The sequence below is a fragment of the Passer domesticus genome, chromosome 3, assembly GCF_036417665.1.
Source record: "Passer domesticus isolate bPasDom1 chromosome 3, bPasDom1.hap1, whole genome shotgun sequence".
NCBI lineage: Eukaryota > Metazoa > Chordata > Aves > Passeriformes > Passeridae > Passer > Passer domesticus.
Genome location: NC_087476.1, coordinates 47806763 through 47830848, shown reverse-complemented (window position 1 = coordinate 47830848; position 24086 = coordinate 47806763). Strand labels below are relative to the sequence as shown.

Below are 24086 nucleotides of genomic sequence, written 5' to 3'. Positions count from 1 at the left end.
GAAGCCATGCTGACTGTGACCAATGACTGAGTTGTCTTTCAGATGTTTTTCAATATTGTGTGAGGAGAAAAGTTTTATTTTCTTAATGATATGCTTTGGTTTCTGGTTTTTTTTTTAGTCTTTGATCTTTCTGAACATTTAATTTGGATGCTTAGGTAAACTTACTAAGGGTTAGATCCTTAAACATGTAGGGAGAGATAAAAAAAGTTTTTTCAACACTCACATGCTATGTTCTTTCTTCCAGGAAAGTATCCATAAGATTCTCATTAGACTTTGTCTTACTCTATTGGAAAATCACGTTTAAAATTTTACTGCAGTTCGGTGTAGCTGACAGGTGATTCCCTGCTATTTGCATGATCTTTTAAACTACATTTTCCCAGTGATTTAAGTATTATGCTAACTCGTTCCTATATATAACTACAGAGAATACTTACAATTCAGTTCTATAAAAATTAGTATTTAATTTTCTGCTTCAAGTGTTTGTTACCTCTTCATCTGAAGTTCAGAAAAGGATGGCAATTCTCTGTCATTTAAGACGCTGTTAGTTTTAAATAATTTGTGGATTAATTGCTGGTTCTGTTGGAAATGAAGACTTAAGTATGAGAGTAGAATTTGTGGACTGCAATATGGTATTTAACAGGACAAAACAGTGGGGGTTTTTATATGGACTAGACTGTTGCTGGCAGTGGACCATGACATGTTTCTGCTAGACTGAGAACCTCTTCAGAAATACCCATGTGATGAAGTGTTGCTTCTTTGTTTCATTTGAAGGGAGGTAAGTAAGGTGCAAATGCTGTACGACCATGCTCTGGCCAAATGGTCTGTTTGACTTCCTCTTGTCTTATGTTACTTCTCAGCTCACTTTTTCTGAAAAAGAACGCAAAGAAGCAGACAAAAAACCCCAAAACACACATACAAAACAAGCAAAACCAAACACACTGCTCCCCCTCAAAAAAGCCTCAAATGAAACCAACAAAAAAATTACAACCCACTCCAAGTGGAAAGGTGCTTTACTTAATATTTTGAACATTCTCTCTGCAACCTTTGTGTGCTGTAAAGGGTTTTGGTCTATGACTGACCTCTGTGAGCATTGGGGAAGAATGTTTGGGCAAGGGATTGGATGGTTGCTGTAAACATTAACTTATTTAATCTTTCAGTGAATCGTATATGCCCCCTTAGAGCTCCTAGAACTTCAGAGATGCTATTTGTGATCTTAACAGTCTTGAGGAAGAATTGCTGCATTTTCTTTTTCATGACTGAATCATGGATTCAGACATAAGTTCTTTCTTTTTAGCAAATCTTCAAAATGAACTTGTAATTGTAGCCAAAAAAGTTGAATTTATAACAGGGTTTGCTTTTATGTATTTGCAAGCCTCACAGAAAATACAATTCATGTGCTTGCAGTTTCCTATTCTTTCAATGGGTTTCATTTTGGGAACATGAGTTTGTGTGTGGGGAGGAAAGAAAATCTGCAAGTGAATTCAGAATTTCTTTTGCTCAGAGCATAGAATTGCTTACTTCTGTACATTTATCTATGCTAGTAGTTGAAGATGGCTGATGTGGCTGTGCTTAGCCAGGTTTTCAATGTGATTTAGAAATCTCTAAATAGAATCATATTAGGGTTATTATTTGTGGTTAATAGATGTTGCAAACATACAGCCTGTAAGATACTATCCAGAAAACAGCAGCAAAAATACCTATTATCAATATAGTTATCAACCATGGGACTTTTTTTTGTTTTTTAAAGAGTAATCTGTAATAATTATCTACTTGTGAGGTGAAGACATAGAACATGGAGACTAATGTGTGACCATATTTGGTCATATTATAATTCACTCCAAATGTTTGAAGGTTGACTTCAACAAATAGAATTGTAAATGCAAATGCAAACATCTGTGCTTGGGTATGGTTGAAGCACTAGCATGAATGATGTATTTGCAGAGGAGGGGATTTGGTGAAGTGCAGCTATCAGCCTTGTTTCCTTAGCACTATGTTCTTTGTTCCCCATCCTGTGGCATGAGAGTAGCTGCACTCTTCCCCCTCTATGGCTGTGTCTTGAAACAGCTTATATGAGCTTATTTTTAAAAAATGTTATATTCCACACTCAACAGTAAATTTAGTGAAGTGTTCAATTCTTTCCATCTTATCTTAGAAAATACTCTATCTTTGACATGGCATTCATTTTAGACAGATGACCTGTCTAAAACAAGCCATTTAAGCTGGATACCAGCAGGCAGAAATAAAGAATAACTTCCTAGATTACGAACTTGTATTAATAACAGTCTAGGCCTAATGTTTTCTATGGTCATGTTGCCATAATTAGAAATAACCAAAAAAACCTAACCAATCAACCAACAAAAAAAAAAAAAAAAAAACAGGGCCCACCAAAAAGGAAAGAAAAGAAAAAAGTTGTGGGCAAGCTTTAAGCAATTCCATGTCGCATTTGCCAAACCATCTCCACATGGGTAATGCATTTGCTGAATTGCTCTTTGTTTTTTAAATCTATTTTTAAAACTTTCTTTATATGATGCTCTTTTAGCAATATTTGATTCCATAAAATGCTCCAGAGACTTGGCTGGTGGGGGAAAAAAATCTATATCATTGCAGATTGTATTGTGCTGCTGTATTAAGCCTAGAACAAAATTGACTCAGTATTTTAAAAGCAGTCTTTTTCAGGCTAGTGAGCAATTGAAGACAGACAAAACGACATTTGGGCTTGAAGTGGAGGGAAGATCAGAGTTAGTTATGATCAGAGAAGGATTATGAGTCAGAAAGCCATGCTGTTGTGTGGCTGACTGAGACCTCATTTGGTCAGGAAGGTTTTCAAACACAATAGCAACATACTTCTAAAGTTTCTGCTTAGTACCTTTCTGTGAAGAATGTAATTATGAGGGAGATATCTGACAGCTCAGATTGGAAGAACAATACTTAAACACCACGGATTTTTAAATGGATCCTTTCTGTGCTAACAGTTTTCATGTTAACCTTTTCATTGTGTGAGTGAAAGGGCCATGTCTCCCTGCTTACTGTGCAGGGTTTTTGTGTTGTTTCCCTTCCCTCCTTCATCCCCTTCCCCTGCTATTTTTGGCAGTGTTTTTTCATTCCCTGTTCAGTGATTGGTAACACAAAAGGAATCCATGAATAGCCAGTGCTTCTGCAGATACATATGTTACCAGTCAAAAAAAATTGTGCTGTGCACCTGAACATTAAAAAGCTAGATGCTCTCCTTTTTTTTTTCTTTTTTTTTTTTTTCTAAAGAAAAAGCAGAATGTTTCTAGAATTGCCCTGCAGAATTTTACATGCTTCTTCCACCTGAGAGAGCCACTAAAGATGGTAGGTTTTCCTCAAACCAGGTGTTGGTCTAAACCATTAGCAACATGGGAATAACACAGATGCTCAATCTCTCTATCCACAAGCAGCAAGAGTCCATGACACCATGCACACACAGAGCAAAACCAAAAGAGTCAGAGCTTAGTATTTTACAGAAGTAAGGACTTGTGCTTGATTTATGGGATGAAGAAGCACCCCAGCAAGGCTGTGCTTCTCTGCAGCCCCGAGGGAAGTGCACTTGCACTTGCACTTGTTCAGCTTTCAGAAACTGAAGCAGAAGCTCAAGGGGGGTAATCCAGGTCTCTGTTCAGCCTAATTTAGACTTTCTCTTGTTTCCTTTTCACAGGCAGGTGTTGCTAAGCCTGGACTGCATTTGAGAGACATTTCTAAGGCTCACATAAGCTCTGAAACTTATTTAGTTTGGAAACCATTCTACGTGCCTCTGCCTAAAGCTATGTTTGTTGTATTAGAGGGAAATAGGCTTGCAGAAAGGAAAAATCCAACCCCTGGTATCTGTAAAGTCTGACAAAAGTGTTTTCTGTTCTGTTTACCTTACTAGTATTTCCTGTTCTCAGATGGATGGTGCCTTAAGGCTTAAAACATGAGGTAAATTCAAATTATGAGTTATTTTGAGTTCCTAAAGGGGAAGCTTCTTGGGATTTGATGTTGAGAGGCAGATAGATGAACAGCATTTCTGCAAATTAATACCTCCAAATGAAAGTTACTATGGAGAGCCTGACATCTTGTAGTTTCTAAATTGATGAACTGAAATTTTGGAGCATGAATTAAGCCTTTATGTGACAGCAACAACCATTACTTACTACATACTTGCCTATCAAGGTTCCTCTACATAATGACATGAAAAATTCCTTTACAAATTTCTATTTTAAATACTAAAAGTATTTGCAGTACTGTTACAAATCCACTTGGGTAGGCGGAGGAGTTTGCTGTTTGTTTTCTCTCCTCAGATTGCCAAGCTGTCTCCTGAAGGCAGGCAAGGAGAATTGCAACGCAGGTCTTGGCATGTCCCCACCGGGCTCATTGTCAGTGTGTGCTGAGCATGCCTGGGCACGCCACAAAGGAGCAGCAGGGCATGATACCATGGCTGCATTGGCTCTTTGAAGCCCAGAGTGATACAAACCTTGATGAATGGTTGGGGCAGCTCCTGCAGGGACAAGCATTGAGACAGACCGCAAATAAAGGCGCGTCTCTTCTAAGGCTTGAAACGACCTTGCTCAGCTTTCAGCAACAGTTGTGCCAGGACAGAGTTCAGCTCAGGTTTATTTTTAAATTAGGTCTCAGGTAGGCTGAGCTTGTGTATAAATGAAACAGTTCTGGCTGAATGTGTTCCAACAGCAAGGCATTGAACTCTAATGTTAAGACTGAAATAGTTAATTGAGTTAAGGCTGATTATATGTGATAGGAAATAGAAAGGAAATCTTGCTGTTGTTGGTCTTATCAGAGGGTGCAACAATAGGACTTTCACTTTTAGTCCTGGAGATCTCACTTCACCGGGATTGCCTCCTTCTCCCCTGCAGCAATCTCATCTCTGCTTGCTTAAAAACAAGCGGGTGCTGCCTGTGCAAGCCCAGCCATGGGATTTCCTGGCTACCAGGAGCACGGAACCCTGCGAGAAGGGCCTTTGGGTAAAGGTGTTTACAGTTTCAGATGTTGCATGTCAGTGAGGGCGCACTCCTCTGTTCCCTTTCTTTTGGTGGATCACTTCTCTTTGAGGGGCAGAGAGCAGCTTAGTTCTGTGTGTAGTCCTTGTGCTGTTTGAGCTTGTGGATATGAGCAGTTTTTTGTGGCCAGCCAGAACCTGGAGTCATTTCTGGGAAGCATGAACTGCTGCCTCTGAGGGGGTGGGAGCCAGCAAGAGAGGAATCAGGGGCTCCACCTCTTCCCTCCTCCCTGTGCAGGAAGTTATATGGGAGGCTCTCACCCTGGTGGGGACATTGCCCTCCAGGACAAACAGAGGAGGTATTTTCAGTATGACCTCAGTCAGCTCTGCTCCTTTGCAATGAAATGCTGTAAACAAGGGCTGCCTGCATGTGATAGTTCTTTGTTAATCTAAACACAGCTAATAGAAAAGATGTGCAAGGCCCTAGGGAAACTGTTCAGCAAAAGAACAGAGCCAAAACCCTCATTACCAAGCACTTCACTAACATGCTTCTGATTTTTTTGAAAAGAAGCTCAGAAAACATGTGGTAAAATCCTGCAGTCTTTTTCTTGAACTCCTGAATGGTCATTAAAATCACTGTTACCCTGTTTAAGGAATTTGAAGTGTTTCTCAAGGCTAAAATGTGTTCAGAGTATCCCCATCTCACCCTGCTGGAATAAGACCCCAGTCCCAGAGACTGAGAGCACTGGATGAGTGCATTCATCTCCATAGTGTCAGCTCAAGCACTGTTTTCTTTATTTCTGCTCTTTTTCTTGTCCTTACACTTCCTCAGCCTGTGCCAGTAACACAGTCAAAGGTGACATAATAAGCTGCTTTGGAGAATTGTTCTGGGGCTTGGAAGGACCCAGCAAAAAGGTTCTGTGCACTCATTCTCTTTAAGGCTGCCACCACTGTAGTGCGGATGGTAAATGGGAAGAGGCAGAGGTTACCTAATGTGGTACCAGTACTGAAAGAAAACCTTAACAGTTTCTCTTTGGTGTTCCTTCTCCTTATTAGACATAGGGCTCACTTCCCAGGGTACAAATTACATCAGTTTAAAAGCAGTGCTATAGAAGTATTCTATACTAAGGTGACCAGTCTTTTCAGTATTAATGTTCAAATAGTGAGTAAATGAGTCCTTCTCCATAATACTACTGGAAAATACTACCTGATTTTTAGAAGGATTTTCTCCTTTCCAATTTATTATTTCCATTTTAAAGCAGACTTGAACATTTATTGTTTAACTCCCACTGAGTTCTTAGGCTGCTGCTCTAGCAAGGACATCTTGTCGAATGTGGGATAAAAACATGACTACTTTATCACTAGGTAAGGCTTTTTAAAACCTTACCTACTTCATAAAAAACCAGATCTAACAAGAAAATAATTCGTCTTGTTTGACCTTTTCACTATTTCAGCTCCTTTTCCTTTTGTCAGTTCTCCAGCCCCAGGAAATGGTGCTGCATGTTACCTGAGAGGAACTGAAGAGCTGTTACAAACACAAACTTGTGGTCCTGCTACTACGTGTAGTCCTATTTACTGTTTCACTTCTGCCCGAAGTTTTGTTGTGGATGGAGGGTTTGTTTGTAAATTCTTTTGGAGTTTCTCAGCTTGGTGAGTTCTCTAAGGGGTGGGGTGTTCAGTGTGTGATTGCCAAAGATACTTGGACGTGTCCTTCAAGTGTTTATTGTCCTAGGATTCTTGCAGCTGCTTTTATGGGTTTTTTTCCTATCCCTACTTTTACTGCTCAGTTTTTCCTGATTCATCATAAAACCCAAATTTAATAGTTATGGAGACTATGCAGAATTATTTACTTACCCATGTAAAGTCCCTTCTTTAAATTGTTGCTTTATTGAACTTTTTGGCACTTTGTGTACTTCTGAATGAGCCCTTCTGAGCTGACCTTTATTGCTTCCTCTTATTGATAAAATCAGAGGGAACAGTTAGTAAGCACTAAGCCAGTGCAAATTGAAGACATTCTTTTATTGTTTTATTTTCCCTTCCATCCCAGCTCTTAAATTTTCAAAATTTCAAGGACACCACTGAGTGTCCTTTTTATGATCTGAAGCAGAAAATAGATAAAGATCCAGTGAAAATAGCTGAATGGCTGCAGACATGACATGGGAGACATTAAAAGAGCATGCATAGCACAGGGTAAAAAATATTAGCAACACATACATTCATGCTGAAATTTTCCTTTAATACCAGGATGCTTGAAAACTGAGAAAGCATACTGAGAAAAAAATCAGTTCTTGTTAACCTTGCCCTCATTATTAAAAAAAAAAAAAAAGCATCACTTCTGTCTCACTGTCCTACTGTCCCACTGTCATTTTTTGAAATGGAAACACATTAACACATTATTCACAGGAGTAGGAATGTATTTTGAAGATTTTCAAAGGCCTGGTGCAGGCAAACTGAACTCTTCTCTCCAAGACCCAAAGTCTCCTGGAAAACTCATATTAAAAAAGCAGACCAAAAGAGTTGAAGTGGAATGGCAATCTATTTTTGTGGTTTGGATCCATCCTTTGGAATGCTCTAGTGAAATAATTCCCTATTAAAATATTTTTTAAAAAAATTAACACTTTCCTTTTTTAACTATGTATATCTATTCAAGTAAACTTTTCCTTTCTGCTCAGCAGCCAAGAAATTGTACTCTGCATGGGGTAGCTGAGGGTTACATGGGTAAACGGGATCTAAGTGTTGTGAATTTTAGCATGACTGTACCTCAATTTTGATTGCCCAGAGGCATGCAGATTCTAAAGTGTTGTTCCCAACTTTTCTCACTGATACAAGTGAGGCAATTCCACTGGAAGCCTACTGAGCACATAGTTTCTTAAAGGAGGCCTTAATAGAAGCTGATGTTTGTTTTAGAAATAACTCTCAAGCTCCCCTTGGGAGATGCTTCATTTCCCTTCAATTTCTTTACTTTGGACCCTCTGAAAATAGGTACTCAAGTTTTGGATTTTTAAAAAGTACAAAACTAGATGCTGAGAAGGGATAGGACTGAAAACCTGGAATTCTTGAAGAGTCTTGAGTTCAAGAAAAAAATTTAGGGCACATCAGCATCTCATCCAAGAATGAGGATGAGGCATTCCTGAGTTGTCTTTGGAGCTAGGTGCAGCATAATCATATTGGATAGTGTTCCCCCAAATTAAGTTCTGCTGAAGGACAGGACTTGTTTGATGCAGAACCGTGTAGGCATAGCTGACCTGTATTTAGCTGAAAAAAACACTGTCCCCATGCAGTGCTGTAGCTGCACATCTCTGTTGGCTCTCCATTGCACAGCTGGTTGAATCCTTCAGTTCATGCTTGAAATCAGAAAGATAAGTCTTAACAAGCTTAAACAGACACTTGTAAAAATCAGTTTCTGATAATCGTTGTAGTAGCTCTGTTAATAAACTCAATAATCCCCTTTTCATCCTAAGAATAGCCATGCTGAAGAAAACACTTTTTTGGGAAAAAAAAAAAAGAGTAAGAAAGAAAGAAAATAAAATTATAAACCTCATATAGGATTAAGACAGAGGAAATATCTTATACTCAGGTTGAGTTCACCCAAAAGGCCTATGTATTATTTTAACATACAAGATGTTCTACATTAATTGATCACACTATTTCTAAGTAGCTATCCATAAAAAAGGGACAAATAATTCAAAATCAAATGTCTATGTAATACAGAAACTGCAGACAAACATCATTTAAAAGGTCAAACAGACATGATGAGGAAGTACCTCATTTGGGAAGTTATGGTAAAAGTGCATTGAATGACAGTCATTGTGGAAAATTCTCAGCTGATGCCTGTAAACCCAGCCATAGTGACATCAGGCCTGTTGAAACCATGCTATTGCTATAGAGTATTCAGAAAACAAAACAAAAAAAAATTGATATGTTTGCTTACTAAATAGCTATTTACTACCCTCAAATACACAGGTCTTGGTGGCAGAGTGTGGGTGTGTTGTTTTCCACAGAAGACAGTGAAGCTGCATTGTTCAGAACTGTCAAGGGGCAAAGAATACTCTGCCACATACATGGGCTGAGTATCTTTGGTTCCCTTCCCCTGTGCATAAGGCACTAATTCAGCTCCATCAGTCAGCAGATGCATTTTGTTCTAGTTGTCACTTCTGGTCTCTGTGTATTAGCTCAGGATTTTTTTAATAAAGACTTTTTCTTCCATGTGAAAATCATGTGGGTGTCTGAGACTGCTTGATCTTGGATTCAGTGAGAATCTTTGTGCTCAGTTTCTTTGTAGGCTACAGTAGGTCAGGGTTTTAAAAGCCTGGATAAAAGCTTTAATTATCTTATCAATCCATCATCAATGGTCTTGTTTAGCAGAATGTGCAATAACCTGCTCTTTTTTCTAGCATGAAAGATCTCTCTTAACATGGGACTGCATTTGGATGTAAATATCTTTTGAGATGCTCTCATGGGACTGTTTTTCTCCAGGAAACACTCAGTGCCTGCACCAGCTTGTATGTACAAATAATATTTTCTTGTTGTACTGAAACAAAAATGTGTGTTGGTTGTGAAGAACACCTCAAGCTCATCTTTGGTCTGTTTCACACACAAGCTTGATCGAGGTAGGTACTGAAGAAATACTCCTCAGCCTGGAGAAAAACATACTGTCTTCTTTAAGAAACAATGATCCCTGTATGATTTTATGCTAGTGCTTCACATGGTTATCTATGGACAACATCATTCTTTCCATTACTGGTAGGTTCCCTTCTCATTCCAGGTTTGGTGAATAACTCAAGGCTTTCAAAATACCTTTTCCCCTCTATTTGGAAAACGTGTTTCTCCCTCTTCAAACCCAATTTACATTAGCAAATCCTAAGGTCCTGGCACACTCCTAAAAAACACCCCTTTCCTTGTTCATTTTATTTTTCTGTGTTGGCTGGAGGTTTTGATTTTCTAAACCTTTGGCATTCAGTAGTTTACCAATCTACCCGAGGCTCTCTTGTTCTGTGCCAAAAGCCCACAATATCCTTTTTTATAGCGTGGTAACTTAGCACCTGGTGTATATTACCTTCTACGGCCTTGCAAAGGAGGATTTGTACATTCTTGGAAGACACCACCTTTTCTGTAGCTTCTTATAGCTCTGCATATCTACACACACAAATACATCAGTTCTGATAACCATGCTGTGGGACAACTGAAGCAGCACATCCTTGATCAAGTTTACTCACTTGAGCTTGGAATAAGAGACTCAGTGGAGAAATTACAAGATTCTCTACCAATTCGTCTGTATTAGCAGGAGGAATTTGCTTTTAAAAACCAAAATGATAGCCATAAAACGGAAGCTTTACTTTTTAGGCCAACTGGTGATCTTCACAATCTTGTTTCTTTTTGTTGTTATAGTGTTTGTTCTTGAGAGGAAAAGTGTAACTGCTGTGAAAGTGTTTAATGTATGAAGGCATGTGTTCTTTATGTGATGACTTCTGCCTGATAATAATTTGCAGAACACACCACCTATTGCAAATGCATCTCTCCAGTATAATTCTCAGTTAAAGAACAGAGCCCAGAAGTCTGTGTTTTGAAAAGTTTTTGGTTTTCTTTCATTTTTCTTTGTAAAATTGAAAATGCTTTGCAGTTTCTTCCTTCTTTGGAGCCAATTTTTTCAGGCTTTCTGCTATCTCAGCAAATCTTTCATTTGCTTTTTCAAGTGGACTGTTTAGACAAGGAACAAGTTACGGATTTTGGTCCTCTGCACAAAGCAAAGCTGCTCCCTGTTTCTCATTGCTGATACTATGACATGCTCAACTTATCCACTCTCATAGTCCTTGCTTAAGCTCTTGAACTTGTCAACTGTTTCCAGATTTTTAACTTTTTTTTTTTTAAATCCTGGTTCCAGCTGTAAAGTAGGTCATTCAGAGTTAGAATAAGATTAAGTTTTTCAGATCTTATTCCCAAAATATGTCACTTAGTATCAACTGAAACCATTTTGAGCACTTCCAAAAGCTAAAACTATGCAGAATAATCAAAGATATAATTTGAAAAATCTTTTCTTTTTAAAAATTCTTTCCAACAACAAAACTACCTTTAAGTAAACGTTGAATCTAAAAGTAAACTTGAATTAGTGGTGAGTACTGCCTTTATAATTTCCTGTTTTCAAGGAAAAATATACTTTGGATGTTTTAAAAAGACCAAAAAAACAAAACCCAAAGAAAACCTGTGAACCATCCTAGTTCTGGTGCTGAAGACTGCACACTTATCTCCTGTTTCCCTACAGCTCTGGGATCACTCCTTATTCTGTTCTCTCAGTTGAGAATTGGACATATTTGTTATACGAGGATCTGTACAAGGGTAAATATAATGCAGTATTACATGCAAGATGTGGATACAGGGGTAGCAGCTATATGGGAATATCTGTGCAGCTGCACCTCATTTCCAGGTTGCTGCCTTGCTGTCTTTACTAACTGCACACAAATCCACCAGCCCTCCAGATGCTGTCGACCTGGCCTGCCTCTTGAGTGGAAGGGAGGCATGTGCATAAATATGATGTTATGTAATCTTTTGATTTGAGAACTGAAAACCCGTGCCAGCATAGGATCTTTCCTTGAAGAGGGAAGGGAATGTTTTTATGTATAGGTACATACTTTTACAGTTACATTTGAAATTAACCACCTTGTAGAAATAGATAGAACTATCAGTGGAAGGGCAGAACTCCTTTGAAATTAGCTCTCTGGGAGAATCCTGAATAGTCTTCCAAGATCTGCTTAAACTGTGTTCATTCATTTATCCTAATGATAATTTATTGGATGGATTTAATATTTCTTAGTGCAATGGGACTTTGGGGTTTATAAAGCTGAAATACATCATGCCGTTTTTCTAGCCAAAGAAAGGGGAAGAGGTCAAATGTAAATCTCATCCTCCTCTTAGAGGCTGGAAAACAGTAACTGCAAAAGAGTATTTGGTTCATTATCATGCTTTTCATAGGAGTGTAATAGTAGTGTGGTACTTCTGGAAGTAGCCTACCCATTTTTGGGATGGGAGGGTAAATCCCTTACAGTAAGGGATGCTTCAGTAATACATGCATCTAAAACAGTACTGGCAGCAGCCTGAACATCCATTCTTACTAAATGTACTAACACAACATCACTCTACCAAGAAATGAAAATACTTTAACTTCTTCCAGGAAGTAGCAAAAAAGATGGATTTGAGCAGACGCCAAGAGATGTGTAAATAATAACTATGATTACATTGACCTTCCTGCATAATTAAGGCCAAATGAAAAACAAGCTTTAGCAATCTGTTCTGAGGATTTAACCCCTGAATGTGTAGGGTTGCAGGTCTGTTAACTCAGGCATCTATGATGGGTGAATGTCCTGAAACTCAACATATTTTAAAAGATGAAAAGTTTGGCAGCGTGGACATTTCTATCTCTATTCCCTTATGTTTTGTCTCCTTCCCTCAGGACAGTCTGGCACAGTGATCCTGAACACCTGACAGTGTGTTCTGCAGGAATACAGCTAATTACTGAGACATGAGTAGCCTCATTTCTGAGGCTGAGCAGGGAACACTTCTGAGTCCTCATGCATTAAACTGCTGCACGTATTTCTGTAAGACGGGAAGCTGAGATGAGCATTTGCAAAAATTACCATTCTGCTTAATTGTATATAAATAGTTTAAGTCTCAATTCCTAAATTTATTCCAGGGGGAAAAAAATCCTAACTACCCCATTTCTGCTGAGGCAGAATTGCCCAGCATTCAACACTGCTGAGAAGCTTAATGATAACCATAAACCTATACCTTGGAAATGTCATTACCCTATTTAGATTGCAGTTTCTAGGGATGCTCAGAATAAAATTATTCCTCAAAAAAAGGAGTGAGAAACAAGTAGCAACTTGCCATTATCATGCCAATATTTAGATACTTCAAACTTTTAAATTGGGCATGGTGGATGTTGATCTCAGCTCTCTCATTAGAGCTGGAATATGTTTATTTCCTCCCTTTTATGCTAATCTACTAAACACAGTAGGGTTTATTTGGGGGTAAGGTTGAAATCCAAGCTGTCCTGGTGACTTCTGAAGCCACCAGGCTCTCACTGAGCTCTTGAGTTTACCTATGCCTGCGGCCACATGGACTGTGGTTGTCTCATCTGCTAAACAGGGACTGCAAAGGTGAGCCATGTGCATTGACAAGGCTGAATATTTAATGCACACGTGTTGAATTCAAAAGCAGACTTTCACACCTCATAGAGGCGGTGATCAAATAATGTATAGAGATCTTTAAGCATAAACCAAGGGTGACATATGATACTGGATGTGGAGCTACTGATTTATTGGTATTAAATTTAATAAACAAAATCCACTTCTTATACAGACTAAAACCTAGAAGAACAGCTTTGAAGTCCACTGCCTATTATTTGAAATTACAGTGTCCTAGGGCACATAACTGCAAGGAAAGAGCCATTACCATTGACCAGCTTTCAAACTAATCCAAAGACGTAACAGAATTGATTCACTATTTTCCTTTCAAAATGAGAAAATGTAATAGATTATCACAGGTTCTCCCCTCAGGAACAAGAATGCCATCCTCAGTCTTTATGGAATAATACTGAGCTTGGAGAAAAGCTTACAACTTCAATAGGTCTTTACAGCATCCCAGGAGCATACAATATTCATGCTTTAAAGAGCTTGTCACAGTTCTTCTTTTACTTACGTAAACAGAAAAAAAATGTTTAATGTAGTCACAAATGTAGTCACAAACTCTGTTGTATGCAGATCCCAACAGAGGATTATTTTTACTGCTTCTTTAACTTTTTTCCCTACATAAAAGCTGTCTGCATGGAGGTGACAGGAAATCTTCCCTATCTCTGCAAAGATATGAGAAGAGAATTTTAAAGATAGCAGTAACTATGAAGTTTTACTTACTTTGGCATTTCAAACTGTGTGTGCCTCTGATTTAGCTGAAAATAAAGAAGTCTGAGGCAGACTAAAGTCTCCTCCATTAGAGAGTCCTCATTCTGTTTTTCACAGGGAGACAGATATAAGCTTCTGGATCAAAGCCCAGCTACTTTTGAGCCCCAGGATCTGTGTATTGCAGCTGACCAACCTCAGGAGTGCCAATGCATTTTCATTAATCCCAGCCATATCCACACAGCCAAAGCCTGCCCTGTAAATTGGAGACACTCATTCATAATTCATCATTAGCACAAGAGGCTTGGAAGTGCCTTTTTGCTATGAAAAACTGCAGTTAATATATTGCACTCCATTTTTATATCTGTCTGCATTTAATTTCATGAGGAAGGCAATATTACCTGTGGCAGTAGTGTCTGCAGAAAGTTCCAGAACCACTCTTTTCCCTCAGGTGTCCCCCCAACATGCCCTGGTGGGCAGCAATTCCTTCTGCAAAGCAACATGCATTCACTGAATGTGCTTGTCCCCAGCAGAGTGCCAGGAGCTCAAAGAGACAACTCAGGGTGACTAAATCAGTGTCCGCTTTCCAAAGTGCTCTCTAACTAAAACAAAACAAAAATAGAAGTACATTTTTCTTTCACCCCAAGGATTCTGCCTGGGTAAGCCAGGTCCCATGCACAGCTGAAGTCATCCCTGGCACTGGTGGGACTCCTTGTGTCAAAACCCCCTTGCAGCCTGCCAGGTGCTTCCAGGTGTTCTCAGACACACACAGGCAGCCCAGTTGTGGGCAGCTTTTGGGCTGTCAACCAGGTAGCCAGGGTACCTCAGAGCACACTGGCCTCAGTCCTGCTCCTGCTGTCTTCCTTAGTGCAGCAATGCCATAACCTGAGTGCAGGGACAGGGAGGTTAGTTTTTAAACATGCAACAGAGCTTTTGACTTTTACAGCAGTGTTTCAAGGTGGTTTGACCACACTGGCAAAATCAGTGTTTAGCAGAGCAGCTCAGAGAAGCAAACCATAAATGGGTTGAAAGCAAACAACCTGCCTCTATAACTTTTGTGTTCTCCCAATTTCCTCTAGTGCTGTACCTACAGGAGAAAAAAATTCCACAAGCATTGCCTCCAACCTCAATGCATAAAGCATTCTCATGGTAGGACCCAAGTGTTCCCAAGGCTGTTCCAGGACTATCACCATGCCCTGCATCAGAGCACTTCCTGCTTGTGCATCACCACACACGTGCACAGCAGCCCCAGGAACTGCTCTGTGCTGTTGGCCAGCTTTGACGTGAAATAATCAGGTTCACCAGGTGGGCAAGACCAGGGCACAGATACTGCAGTGAAGAAAATTTACAGAAACACAGTCAACATATCCTTTTCCAAAGTGGTTCAGTTAACAAAATCCTCTTGTCTGCCCAAAGCCATAAGAATGAATGGCTGTTCCTATACTGTGTAATGACCAGGCCTTGAGCTAATAAATATTGACCCTATGAAATACAATTTTGTTTAATTCAGTTTTGCTAAGGGAGCATCTAGTGACCTGGGGGATTGGTAAACCCCAGTTCTTTTATTCTGAGGTAATTCTGTTTCTTTGCAATGCATTAGTTGAATGCCTCATAGTGAGAGAGACCAAAATTATGAGCATGAAAAAATGCTCAAGAGAATCACAAATTAATGTATATACAAACAAAAGAGTAATGATCATTCAACCACAAGAGCTTGGGTTTCAGGGTAAAAATACTGATGTCAATGCTGGAAAAAGGACAGAAACCCAAGCAGCTAAGCTGGAGAGCGAAGAATAAATTAATTTAGCCAAACCTAGTTATATTGGAAGGTAAGGTACTTCACTCAGATGTTCATCCTTCTGAAAGAAAACAACCCTGAAACTTCCAGAGCTTTAAATTTCTTCCACCTGGACAGAAAGTGGTGTTTCACTGCTGAGGACAAATCACATTTGCAAGCAAGGGTGGAGATAGGGAAGGAAAACACCACATTGTTGCATTCTCCTCGTTTAATGGTCTAGAGGGATGTTGGAGTTTTTTGTTGTTCCCATCACAGCAATAGTAAAACCAGTATTATGCATAAGATTTTAGTCATCCATTTACGTATGTGTGTGTACACATATACTGCTCTCTTAGCACAATCAAACTGAAAATGGTTATTTCAGCCAGGACTGCATTGCTATAATAGGCCTTTTAAATGGACAAGTTTATAGTTTAACTTCCTATAAGCCCATTAAAAGATTTGAGAGAGAAAGTACAAAACAAAGGAAAATTGAAATGGAATAAATTCATTGATGTGGCTCTTTTCAGCAGCACCCAGGATTCATGAGACAATCACTTACTGATTGACAGCTTAACAGACCTGAACCTCCCCAAAAGTGTCAGCACTGGCATTCTACCCAGGTGTATAGTAATAATTATAGTAGTCGTACTGGAACACAGGGGATTCAATATTACTTGCAAATGTAAGAAACTGTTTTTATACATGGTGTAAAGCTAATAAGTCCGTGCCACTAGGATCGATATTTGTGCCTGAATTTACCTATCTGAATGAACAATGTGGTTTTAATGTTTGTGAAATTACAATTTCTGTTCTCCATCGAGGAGTATTTGAAAGAAAACGACAGATCTAAGTCCATATTGTGCATCAGTATACCTGTGTTCTGCTTCCAACAGGCTGTGCTCAACACTAGTTACCTTGAGGTGCTTCAGCCTATTTCATAAAGGTGCTGTTCCTCTGTGTAGGTTTGCATGTGAGCAACCAGCCCCCCAGCAGCCCAAGAGCAGGATGACCCACCCACTGGATTCCCAAACAGAAACCACAGCTGGAAGTAAAGCCTTCCATCCCCCCATCCCAGAGAGCTGCCCATCTGTCTTGAGTGAGAGAGTGAGAAGGAGAGTGTGTTTCTCAGAGAAACATATTTCCCCTGAGAGTTAGGCTGAGCACATCTTACATATTTCACATAAGGTACTGAAGAGCCCTCATCTAGTTAAGAGTTCTGAGTGACTTGCTGGAGGGTTAGGATTTTACTAGCCTGAGTGTAGGAAGGCATCACACCCCATTTCAACCTCCCTGGTCTTCCCCAATCATCCAGACTTTTCACTTTTTAAAGCAGCATGTTAAATTGGATTCAGGGGTGTACCTTCAGCAGGTAATGTACCAAGACTAAAAGCCAAAAGAAGAGAAGGGGAAGTCTTCTAAATCTCCCACAGCAAAGAACCTCCTTCAGGCCCACCAACAGCAGCCTTCACAAAAACACAAACCCAGAACTAAACAACGATCACGATTATGTTTCATGCTTGGAAAAACAATTAGATAAGTGATACTTCTAAGAAAGTAAACTTCTTCTATAAATGCTTGCTACAGACCTAAACACTTTCTAAAATACAGCGGCTTGCAGCTGGAGAAAGAGAATGCCACAACATTTATGTATAATAATTTAGAAATTATGTTAAACAGTTTGATGAGGAGAAAATGCAGTTTTCCTGAATAAAAATTTCTAAAAAACTCACTCACAGATTTTGGAAACAAGACCTAGTGCAACAGATGTCTCTGATAAAACTAAGAAACTTCAAATTTTCTTACTATTACTACAACTTGTTCAGCTTCATGGGGTTTAGCTAAAGTCAATACTTTTGCTCAGACAACTTTCATATAGTCTTTTTTTTCTCAATTATAAGCTTGATCACAAATCCACTGAAATAAAAAACCCGAACCTCTCCTCATTTTCCAGTGGGACTGAGTTGAATGGAACACTTTATGCAACTGGAACAAATAGCTTTATTAAGGCTTTCTTAGGAACAAACTGCAAAACACCATACAGGATTGATTCTTCACTATTGAGGAGTCAGTATAGTTTAGCTTTTTTTTTCTTTTTTTTTTTTTTTTTAGGCTGCTGTAACATTAACTACTCCAAGTTCTTGTATCACCCTGATGTTATTACCCAGCCCAGTCCTTGGAGTGATGCTATCAGAGTCTCTTTTAACTTTGTTTCTCTAGCAGGGGACAGAGGAAGGAGGACAGAGATAGCAAAAGAGAGTAAATAACATTAAATGATAATATTAGTAAATACATTTCTTTCCTGTCAATCACAATACAAACTGGAGCAAGGTGATAAGAAGAACCACTACTGATTCCTACCATGGCCCTTACTTCCAGTTGTGGCAGGCAGAGGAAAAGAGCAAATGCCTGCTTGGGAAAAGCAGAGATGGGACAATTGACAGTTGCTTCTTATGATGCACTTAATTGAAAACAGAGGTTTTCTTTTGCAAAGCACATTGACCTACATTTCTCTTCTAACATAGGAGCTTCCTGCTCAGCCTTGAGGTTTGTCACACTTCACTTTTCCCAGCTTGGTAACTGTAGCCAAAGGCTCTAGTCAGCAGAGGTTTAAGGCAGACTGATATCAGATCCTGGAGATCCTGTTAGTGAATCCCATAAGTCTTCCTTTGACCAAGGCTGGTTGCTGATAGAATGAGTATGCCATGTTCACTCTCTGTAGGAACTGACACACTGCTTTCTGCATAAAAACAGGGGGCAGACAGACATTTGGACAGATGATCCATCCACATGCTTTTAAGATGGCTTAAGTTTAGTCTTTGGATTGCTCAGCCACAACTGCCTTTTGGGTGAGAGAGAAGGGGAAAAAGAAAACAAAAATAAAACCTTGGGGGGAAAACATTTCTGGAAAAAGAAAACTTATTCAAGAAAGGATTTTATTTACCATTTAGTACAGAGCAGAATCTGATATGCAGAACATCAGCTATAAAAACAGTCAAAATACAGTTTGGACAAGACAAAAATAAAGATGGGCTATGTACATATTCCAAATGTCATATTACATTGCATATCCTTTCAAAGGAAAATACAATTAGGCTGTGATGGATGCATCAGCTACATTAAACTTTCCACTACCAAAATCTAGCACCGAAAGAGTTAACAGGTCTGGCTTTTACATTGTCACAAGGAGACTTCATTGCTAGAATCCCACTGAGATGAATGAAGGCAGCTTATGTCTAGTGTTATTGTTTCCATGTGTTTGGCTCCAGACTCAAGCCAGCATTCCTCTCAGTTTATACTTGAAAGGTTATCTTCACAACCAGAAGAGACAGAAACTTTCTGTAAATATATGTATGTGTAAAGAGGAGGGCAAATACAGGTTAACTCCACTTATTCAGTTCCAGCTTTCCTGAATTAATGTTTTGATACTTATAGCAAAAATAATTTTGTTTACAGAAGCTTCTGACTATCAGAGTGGCAGAGATGTCCCTTACAGCACATTTGGTCTGTTTTAAATAGACAGGGTGACCTGATTGATACTAACACAATTTTATCTTGTGGTTGATAATTTTTAGTCTTTTAGGCTTAGCAATAAAGTAGCAGCTAAAAAAGAACACAGCAAAATATGCAACTAGGAATTGCAAATGGAAGAGACAAAATCTGAGCATATTTTTAAAAGGGAAAGGCAAACAATCTGCCTTTTGGTAAATTAAAATATACTGCTTGTAACAATAGTGCTCCAGAAGGAAAATGTCTGCAGAGACTGGAAGTATTTCAGTTGACTCTAGTTTCACCATGTGAGTTTTGCTAAAGTCTGTTTGGTTTTTACCCCACTTTCTCCACCAACAATCTAACACTGAACTTTCAGCATGGAAGAGTACCTGTAATTGTGTATTTACCTGTGCTTCTCTGGGGAAAAAAAGGAATCAGAAACAGCTTGTGCAGATCAGTAATTTTACCCTACCTTGAAAATTATTCTTCTCTGACTGACAGGATTTAGATAAAGTATAGTTTTGAAAGCATTTTTCTTTGGGAATGCTCAGAGTGTTTCCAGCAATATCTATTTTTGGGGTTTTTTTTGCTGAATCTAGAATTCTTCTGATACAGAGTCTCATATATATATGCCCTAGCTATAACATTGTGTGGTTCTTATTTCTGCAGTAGTAGTTAATAGATCAGCATTTTTCTTCTTTAGAACACGAGATTTTCATTTAATTTTAAAACTGATCTATGAGGATATCATTCCACAGACTATTTTATTAAACATCTGGCAAAAAAGAAGGTAACATATTGACAGGGGTGATGTAGTGCCTTAACTTCTAGGCTCCCCTCCCTTCTCTTAAGGTAGTAAGAACCTCATACAGAGAGCCATCAGAGCCTCACTCAGGGACCTCAATTCCAGTCTTGACCTGAGCTCGCAGTATCTTGCCAACAAGAGGCCTCTGAGAGCTTAACACTGCTATGAGAAAATATGGCTTTAGGTGGAATTTCAGATATCTGGATATGGTCCTTCAGAGTTCAGAGAATCAGATCCACAAAAACAAGTCTGAGACTGGGATGCAGACCTGTAAAACAAGTGGAACCAGGAATCAGGACTATGTCTTAAACTTGGTCATCTTTAGCAGCAGCTCCAGAACAGGACTTTATTACTTCTATTCTGTGGAAGGTTGTTCTTTAGGCACCTTAGTCCAAAGCTGAAGACAAGATATTATTTTGCTGTGTGCCCAACAGCAAAAGCATAGGCTCCCTGAGGGGCACTATAGCCCCCCAAAATTAATTACCCAGATAAATTAGGCTGGGGTAGATATCTTGTGAAATACAACTTTCTGTAGGCACCAAATGTTCCCAGAAGTAATAAATCTCTTAAATATATGAAATAAAAAGACCTGACTAATATATGTAGAGTTTTTCCTGTAAAATTCTTTTTCATGGACTTCTTGTTTCCACCATGGAATTTGCTAAATAGCCAGAGGCAAGGTAAATTTTAAATGTACAAACATTCTACAAAACTATTGCTGGAGGAGGCATTGACCACCTCAGTATTGAAAGCAGTGAGCTCATTTCTCTTTCAGCCTGAAGCAGTCAGAGTGCTACATGGAGATTGACACCCCAATGCACAAATACATTGTACAAGTTGTTCCTCTATTCCTCTTAATCTCATGGGATTTTTGTGGCACTAATCAGCACAGCCACACGGGTCCACTAGCAATGGCAGACCCCTGTTGCCAGCAAGACAGGCTTTAGCAGTAGCTATTCAGTGAAACTGGAAGCTATTTCTATCCAAAACTTCACCAGTTTGTCATTACAGACAATGACATTTGCTGAGGTTTGAAAGGTCTTGCAGAAAGCCTCCAAGGTCTGAGCAGTGGATGCAGATGAGGTGCTCCAGAGAAAACAAGCCAACACCTATGGGGACAGGGTGATCTGAAGAGGTCCCTCCTTTCAGTTATGGTGGCATATTGCTTGAGCAACCTTAATTGCCTCTTAATGAAGGTTTACTTTAATGGGTGAAGCAGGAGCGAACATGATTGTTGAAAAAAAACAGGCTACAATCAAATTCCTATCATTAATTAATGAGAACAGGACAGAAGTAATGAGGTTAAAGAGGCAACAGAGAAAAAAATTTAGCCTACCTGGAGACCTCATTTGCAGAGTTACACACAGGATTTTGTCATAGTAAGTCGTGCAAACATTTCCATCAAAAACATATAGGTTTAGACTAGATACATTTGCAATGAAAATGGTTCCCAGGACAACAAGTTTGAGATGCAGGTTGGACTAAATTCCCTCTTTCTTTTATCTAGGCCTCTATCCATTTTCCTTATGCACATCATCTTCCTGTCCTTGAATGACCCAAGAAAAACTATAGACCTTTTTTTAGGCTATTTTATGACCCAGCTTTACTCTTTTGTTTCTATGATCATCCCTTCTCAATCTTCTGGGACCACAAACTATCTCTCTTGACTGCGGAAAGAATTTAATAAGAGCCAAATTTTGATTTTAGTTGTATCTACTTAGCCCCAGTCTAATAAACAGCATTATGTGAGTGAAATAGTAATTAGATAACACAGCTGAGGTTAAGTGTGAAGGGAATAGTTCAGTCCCTCTCATGCTCTTAGGGCTCAGGTTCTCCTTTATGGCTACATACCAAACAGTATTATACTCCCAATGGAATGGAGAGGGCAGTAATCTTCCCTGGGATGCAGGGTTGGAGCTCTTCTGGCTGCTGGGTGGGGAATGCAGTGGCTTGGCAGCATGGAGCCAACCCAGCACCAGTTTCAGCCTCATGACTTCCGCAAATATCAGCAAATTTATCCCTTAAGATTCCAAGTTTGAGAGGATCTATTTCAGCAGGAAGAAACTCACAGCAGAGGTACATGCAAGGATGAAAATAATATCTGGAGGGAGGAGAAGAGATTATGTGCAGGTAAAGCTGCCTGAATATGTGAGAGTCTCTATTATGTTTTTCCTTGTATTCTTGTATTTGTTTGGTCCTGTGCAGGGCTCGCCTGAGAGGTGAGGCACAGTAACTGACATAAAAGCATTAAGATGTTCCTGAGCACTGCCCCCTGAGAGACATCCTCAGCAATGAAGTGTTACAAAAGGCAGAAAATCAGGTTGGTGGATGAAGGAAGAGTGGACTGTTCATAAGGAGAGACAGGCTTTCCTTACACACAGAACAGCTGCAAAGACAGGATTCATTCCCTCTTGAGGTTCTGGGCAGGAGAAACGAGAGAACCTCATTTCCATCATAGTAGGATTGCACAACAAATACTTTGGAGGCCTCTCCTCTCCTTTGTTCAGCATTATGTTAAAGCCATCAGTTTAACAGCTGCAGGGGACACACACGAAGGACAGCCTCAAGCCACCATTGCAGACAGACAGGCCAGCCAACATGCTGCATTCATAAAGCTACCAACAGGAAACCAGCCCAGCAAACACTCCACCATGGGGAAAAGAGACCACTTCCAACTACCAGGGAGGGAACAGGCAAGAGAGAGGTTGTGTCATACCTGCATGCAACAGTAGGCTCTGTAGAAATGCCCAAAAACCATTTCTAGGTCCCCTTGAGGATGGAAAATCTCTACAAGGCAGCTACATGTATATTTTCTTCCATAGCCATACAAATTTTAGGATATTACATTTCATCTTTCAAATCTTTCTCAGACACATCGCTGTTTAAGAAGGCTTGCCCAGGGACCACACACACGCTTTATCCCCACTGTATGACAGGCTTACCAGTCCTTATATTATAGATGAACACCCAGCTGGTACATTATTTTTTAGGTTTTCTTATGATGACTGCAAGCAGTTGTCATGAAAGTCTAGTCTTCTTCCTCTGGAAAGGCAGATTTAATTTGTGGCTGTTTCCTCTTAGTTTAAATGACAAAGACAGGATAGCAGCTGGGAATAAATACTTAAAGACTTAATTACTTTCCCCTTCTCCAACCAAATGAGTACCTAAAACCAGCTGCAATGGAGGTAGTCCTGTGATAGCCTGTTGCTGGGACTAGTTTTCAGGTTAAGCAAAATTGTCTAAACTAATAAAAATAATAAAAAGAAAATTATAATAAAAACAGTTAACAAGCTGGGAAATCAGAAAACAGAAATATATGGTCCTTTTTCTTCTTTTTATTGAGCTCTTGATAAGGAATCTGTAGTAGAACTACAGTATTTCCAGGAAAAAAAAAAAGAAAAAAAAGAAGGAAACTTTGTTTCAGCACAATTTAAGATGCCTAGTTTATTATTGAGATTTATGAATATTTCTATCCAATTTTCCTGGACAAATCACAGTTAGGAATAACAGTGTTCCTGACATGCAGGATTCAGACAAGAAGTATGTATGAGGTGTCTCTGTGGACTCTGTATGTGCTGCTTGGAGAAAGCACATGTGGTTTTGTGTGGAATATTCTGGCTATCAGCACAGCAGTGCCTGACAGGGACTAAGTGACTGGGTTACTGCAGTTCTCATTCCTGGCTGTGGGCAGTCAGGCAGATGGTGAAGCTATTGGAATCTTGTGTATTTCACGTGCTTTAAGAAAGGAACAGGAGGGAGCCAAGCATCTGGAAGGACCTGTCCTTTCTCATTGTCCATTCTCTCCATGCAAGTTCTGGGGAGAAGGGGGAGAGAAATCTTCAGGGAACAAGGAGGAGCTTGATCCCATGGAATAGTGGAGCAGGGGAAAGAGCAATGCTTACTTTGTACATCAAGCATATGATGAGGCTGGAAGAACTTCCCTACAGTCATCTTTTTGTTAGGAAAATCAAGATATAAAGCTCTTGCCTGGTCATTAAGAAAAGGCCAAGCTTAAAGTCTGTCATGTCATTAATTTAAAAGGTAGGCTAAATACTTAAAGAAATGAGCTTTGGGAGGCCCTCACACTGCAAATAGACTCTAATAATGAGATGCTAGTTTCAGCCAGCATGTTTCCAGTTCTTACATTTCAGCTCCCATTTTTTAAAAGCCTTT

The 24086-nt window shown here is 39.4% G+C and overlaps 2 long non-coding RNA genes across 3 annotated transcripts; both read right to left on the bottom strand.

Moving 5' to 3' along the window:
- Positions 1-13681: 13681 nt before the first annotated feature.
- On the bottom strand, positions 13682-16486 carry LOC135298065 (uncharacterized). The gene is made up of 5 exons (XR_010360035.1): positions 16379-16486; positions 14663-14724; positions 14241-14328; positions 14036-14095; positions 13682-13796 (listed from the first exon to the last, which is right to left on the bottom strand). It is a non-coding gene; the product is annotated as an uncharacterized LOC135298065 (long non-coding RNA).
- Positions 16487-18535: 2049 nt separating this feature from the next.
- On the bottom strand, positions 18536-22995 carry LOC135296531 (uncharacterized). 2 transcript variants are annotated; one of them, XR_010358617.1, is made up of 3 exons: positions 22856-22995; positions 21765-22014; positions 18536-20181 (listed from the first exon to the last, which is right to left on the bottom strand). It is a non-coding gene; the product is annotated as an uncharacterized LOC135296531 (long non-coding RNA). The 2 variants fall into 2 exon arrangements; XR_010358616.1 differs by lacking the exon at positions 21765-22014.
- Between the last annotated feature and the right edge of the window lie 1091 nt (positions 22996-24086).